Here is a 5,643-nt window from a genome sequence, read left to right on the forward strand (position 1 = left end):
GGGTGATCGGCCCCGCCCCCCCCCCCCCCGCTGGTACCCGGGGGTGGGTGGTCAGTGCAGGCCAGCCCCGGCCCGCTGGTACCCGGGAGTGGTCACTGCAGGCCAGCCCTGGTCCACTACAGTCCTCGTGCTTCTATTCTGCTGTCGGCCTCCATTCACCGGGCCCCTCCCTCATCAAAGGCAACGCCTAAGCCAAGTGGGGCCTTGTTCACACTCAGTGGAGACAGCAAGAACACCTGTCTTTCAAGGGCAGGTGCAGTCCTTCCCCTCGGTCAGCCTGTGCCAAAGGAGGCCAAGCCCTGGTCCCCGGTGACACTGCGACAGCCCCTCATCTACGGCAGGCGTCCGGCAGTCGGCGCGGCTGGGGCAGCACGTCATCGTTAGCTGAGACGGGGTGCCGTCAGCGTCCTCGGAATCCTAAGGAGGGAAACCAGAATGAAACCAACCTGCTGACAGGGAGCACAGGAGCACGCCTGGAAAATGCCCAGAAAAACAGAAGACACACATAATTAAAGAGCCTTGGTGGAGGGGGTCAACGCTTCCTCCCTTACACATAAATACATACGTGTATATATTTCCCATCGAAAATTCTCAAAGCATCCGATAACAGACACGTGTTCCCGTCAGCAAGCACACGCATGCTCCACACGGACGGCACTGCGGGCTCGCGTGGAGCCAACCTGTCGTCCAGCGGTAGGCGGCCGTGGGCTGAGTTAAAGTGGTGGCTGGCGATCTTCAAAGTCCAACACGGGGCTTGAGCCGGGTTAAAGGTCTGAAACATACTTATAACCCGTGAACTTCCCATCCAGAGGTTTAGCACATGCGTGACGGGGCGGTTAGACCACCTCACGCTCGGGCAGCTTCCTCTGGTCATCTTTCTCGAGAGCCGGCGTTCTTCCTCGGGAGCGACGGCGTTGCCTTTGGCTCCCCGACAGCGGCTCTAGTCTGTGGATGCCGCAACGCTAGGCAGGTATTTGGGCTGTTCTCCAGCGTGCATGTGTTCACAGAGCCTGGTGTTAATGCCTACGCTCGTTTTCCCAGTGGGGTGCTCAGGGAACACTGGGACTGGACTGACAGACAGAAAGGCTGCTGCGGAGCTGTCTCGCTGTGCACATGTGAGAGGCGGGGGGACAGCAGTGCCCCTCCGTGCTCCGTCGTAAAGCAGAACAGCTGTCCTTCGGCCGAATTCCTCAGCGCCACCACCCAGGGACACAGCAGTTAAATTCAAAGCGACTTTTGACCGCACTTACGTCTCCTGAGCGGTCAGCAGCACACCGTGTGGAGGGACGTGTTCGCAGTGCTCAGAGTTCCACGCGGCTCTGTTTCCCGGACAGTTCTTAAATTGAAGTGGAAGCCACTGGTCTCCAGGAGCGTGAGTTAAGTGCACGCATAAGACGACACTCGGAAAAGTAATGGCGTCATTAAGGAAAGGGGTTTTGCAAAACATGTTAACAGAGACCCGTGCGTTCCGGCTGTAAATCCTCCGCTTCCTTTCTGAAATGACGCAAGATTCTGCCTCCTGGTGGAGCGCGAGGGGTCAGATGTGTGTCCCTACAGGTAACGGGTCTGTCTTCAGAGAGGACAAAAGGCCCAGCCCCTTTCTGAGATAGGAAACAGGTGGTCGACGGGACCACGTCTGAACGGATCTTGTGTAGTAACAGAACAAGGACCGGGGTCTTTCTAGAAAACTCCACCCTTGGTGGGAAAGAATTCCCCGTGGTGATGAAACCAGGGCACACAGCGGACAGATGTGTCCGCCACATGTCAGCACGCTGGTCCACCAGGCAGAGGCTTCACAAAACCGCTTCACGGTAAACCAGAGAGACGCCGCGGCCGCTTTTCAGAGAGGAAAACGGAGCCTTGCAGAAGGGAGTCTCATGGCTAGAGGAATCGGTCGGGCTCCATAATCGCTGCTGCGTAAACCCCAGGAGTCCAGCGCGGCCAACCCCGGCCCCGTGACTGTGGACGTGTGACCGGGACTCGCCCGTGTGCCAAACAGGAGCAGGCCATGCAACGCTAACCCCACACGGGCGACGGCCAAGGCGTACCCAGCAGTGTCCCGGGTGAGTGGGCCTTCAGCACAGGACACAGCGGAGCAGCCCTGCAGCGTCACCAAGGGGTCGACCTGAGATGTTAGGAGCTTTTTGAGTTCTGAGAAAAATAATGAGATTCAAGCCAAAAGGAAAATCATGTTTCCATCCCTCTTCTCCTGGCAATGCTGGCGAGTCTCTGTCCTGGCGTCTGCCTCCTCTTATCGGTAAATAAAGTCGCGTTGACCCATCCGGTCAGTGGAATTCTTGACATTCTGTTAGAACAGTCAGCAGCAATGCGTCTCGAAGCAGCCATGTTGGGCTCAGTTCCCTGTACAGTGTCTCCTAGGGAACTGCATAGCCTCTTCCTAATGTTACTTGCCAGAGGGTGCACGCACTTGAAAGCCACGGAGGGAAATGGGGACAGAGAGAGAAGAAAGGCACCCCTAACAGGGCACGGGCATGCCACCATCCCCTCTCCTCCATTCTGCCAGGGTTTGGGGTACACATACACAGGAGTCTAGTGTGTTACTGGGGCTGGAGCTTGAACTACTCAGTTGGCCATGTGGGCTCTGGTTTCCTTAACCTCCAGGCCATGGGGTGGCCCTGGCCTCATACTGATCTTCCCTGAGGGCAGGAAACAATGCCCTACCTCTTACGTAAACCCATGCATCTCTGAATACAGAGATAGAAGGAGCAAAGCCTAAGGGGTGGGTAGCGTGGACGTGGGTGATAGAGGAAGAGAATGCAGGTGCATGATAGCTAGCTCTCGACAGACAGACAGACAGGCGGGCAGACGATAGACAGATGATATTAGGTCATCAGGAGAGCCATGATGTACTTTTCTCTGTGTTGTTGTAATGCAAAAATGCATCATGTCTCTCCCGGCGACTCGATGGATGGACGGATGGAAAGATGACAGACAGGTCAGTATTGCGCACTGCCGGGTGGCTGGCTTCCTTTCCGTTACCCATGCAGGTCACCCTCAGCACTCTTCTCTCCTTTTACAAACCAGTCGCGTCTTGCTGATAGAATCAAATCTAGCCTTCAAGCCCATCCTTCACTTCTCGTATCCACGACTGTGATCGAAATATCCCCATTTCCATCTAAACCACTGCGGGTATGTCATCCATTCTTAATCGCACTCCAGTCTGCCCTCCGCACTGCAGATGGCGATCTTTGAGAAATCCACCTTCGATAATGTCCTTATTTGTGCTTAAACCACATCGATGAGTTCTTCCTGCTCTTAGGAGAGACACCGGAACACATAGGCACATAAGACCTGTCGTCTTTATCTAACCCTTGCCTAGTTCCCAGCACTTTTTAGACCTAGATCTTCCAGGCACAAGACAGCTGGAGAGCTCTGTTCTCTTGCCTAAAAGGCGAGGGTGGGTCAGAGCTCAGCGTCCCACCAAGTGTCTCTGGGCTCACCCCCTCCGTTCTAGCAGTAGCGCTCACTCTCTGACTGTCCTAATGTTCTCCAGGAGTGCCCTTGGAGTGAGGGTTCCTTTCCTTTTCAGCATGCGGTTGTTTATTAGTCTCCGTCTGGGTCCCAGAAGTGGTCTGTGGTCCCCAGATGGCGACGGTGCTCCAGGTGTGAGCTGACAAAGAGCGCTGAGCTTGGCCGTGCACCTCCTGCGCCATCGCCTGCTCCCCTCAGAGAGCCTTGTCCACCGCTGACCCCAGTTACCTAAGCCTCTTTGTCCCTTTCACACGCTGGTCCTCAGCTGCATCTTCACGGCGATGGTACTTGTGCACAGAGCGTTTTCAGCCTGAAAGCGTAATTTGGCATTTTTCTCTAAAATATCTCATTGGACGCGGTCCATCGTCATCCGCCTGAGGAACTGTTTGAGAACCCTGGGTATGATGGGATTGAGCTGCTCCACTGGCTTGTTCCACGGTTCCGCACGACTGAGGCAGCGATGTTCACAGTCGGCCTGAGAGGGGAAGAGCACAAACAGACAGGAATGGGCACTTGTCATAACTGCGGGTTTTATGTCACGTGTACCCGCGACTAGCGTGGTATCAGTGTCCTTGTTCATGTACATTCTGAAGAACGCAGGAAGGACGAGTCCTTACGGAGTTCTGACGCTGCCGGGAGGACACACTGTTCAGATCCTTCCCACCTCATGAGCTGCTCTCTCTCCATGTCCCCCTCGTCCCTTGTCGTCTGCCTCCCCTGTAAACAAGGCACTGCTCTGGGACGACCTTCGGGATTATCTTCTGCCTGCTTTAGGTCCCTTGAGAATCCCACTCTCTCTTGCGTCTTTAAGTATCACGTATTTGTGATCACTCCACAGCGAGTGTCTCCAGCCCAGAGCTCCTCCCCGAACTCCACTAGACGTTTCAGACTTGCCTGTCCTCAGCCGAGCTCCAGATCGCCACACGGAGCACGCTCCTCCTGGACCCCTCAGGTCAGCCAATGGCAATGCCAGCATTCCCGTCACTCAGCCCCGAACTGTGGGGTCCTTTGCTCTCAGACCTCACATCCGGTCTCTGGTGCTTCCGCCCTGCCGTACACTCAGATCCTGACCCCTTCTCATGCTAACACCCCGGGCCCTGTCGTCATCTGACACACCATCTATTTCACTTACTTCTCACTTTCCATGAAGACACCGTAAGACGTTGTGCCACGCACAATTTGTAACCGACATCCCTGATGCACGATGCCTACCGTGTTCTCAAAACTCATCGAGTATCTAGTCCCCCCAAGTTTCCTTACAAGTTTCGTGAAACTGCCTCTCACTCCTTCAACTTGCTCACCCCCTCAACCTCGTTCTCCATAGCACTGACGTCTCTTACTGCAAAACCTCTGAAAACTGACAACTGTTACTCTTGTCACCAAAACATGCCCTTGAGTTTGACCTCCTCTCCCTCTCCGATTCTTCCCCACTTCCTAACACTTTCATGTCCCCATTAACTGAAAGGGCTTTTTGCCGCCCCTCCCACCAACCTGCTCCAGCAGCTCCGCCACCTCGTGAGGACGAGCGTGCAGCCGCTGCCTCGCCCAAGCCCTCCGTGCCGTTCCCCACGCTGACAGTACAACTCGGAGTTCTTACGAGACCCCGAGGCCCGCCATCGCCTGTCTTCCTCTTTGGCCGCATGTCCTGAGCTGAGCGCCTCACTGAATCTCTAGACCCGCTAGCCTGTGGCCGTCCTGAAGCTGCGATGTCCTTATCTCTGGGATTTGCCCCCGCCCGCCATGCTCAGAAACCTCCTCCCCAAGCAGGTCTCACAGGCGACTCGGGGCCCAGTAACTCCTACCTGCGTAGTGGCCTCATCAGGCCGTCCGGCTGCCCTCCAACACAGGCTCCCCGCCCCACGGCTCGTCACTGCTGCCTTGAGATTCGAACCCACCCTGTGCTGCGTATTTATGGCCAAGGCCTTTCTCCCTCCAGACCTGAGGTGAGGGCAGAGAGCCTGTCCGCCTTGGTGCACAGCCCACAGCTCCCGGGGCGTGGGCTGGCTTACGGTAGGGGCCCGCGCTGGTGGCACAAACACGGGCTGCGTGTGGAAGGGCCGGTGGCTCTCCCACCCACCGAGGCGATGCAGACGCAGCATCCACGAATGCCGCACCTTCCCCCGTGGGTGTCGGGATCGGCTGGGGGGGGGG

At 56.3% G+C, this 5,643-nt stretch overlaps 1 protein-coding gene and 1 long non-coding RNA gene across 3 annotated transcripts in view; one reads left to right on the top strand and one right to left on the bottom strand.

Annotated features, from left to right (window-relative positions):
- The window catches only part of LOC102503351 (transmembrane protein 132D), a 399,636-nt gene that overhangs the window by 283,565 nt on the left and 110,428 nt on the right, over positions 1-5,643 (top strand). The gene's annotated exons all lie outside the window — the stretch shown is intronic.
- LOC106734750 (uncharacterized) overlaps positions 49-5,643 on the bottom strand; it is an 11,649-nt gene continuing 6,054 nt past the window's right edge. For both annotated transcript variants that reach the window (XR_003549217.1, XR_001370298.2), the window contains exon 3: positions 49-417. This is a non-coding gene — a long non-coding RNA (uncharacterized LOC106734750). The remainder of the gene's footprint in view (positions 418-5,643) is intronic.

The sequence above is a fragment of the Tupaia chinensis genome, unplaced genomic scaffold (genome assembly GCF_000334495.1).
Source record: "Tupaia chinensis unplaced genomic scaffold, TupChi_1.0 Scaffold000211_1, whole genome shotgun sequence".
NCBI classification, from domain to species: Eukaryota; Metazoa; Chordata; class Mammalia; order Scandentia; family Tupaiidae; genus Tupaia; species Tupaia belangeri.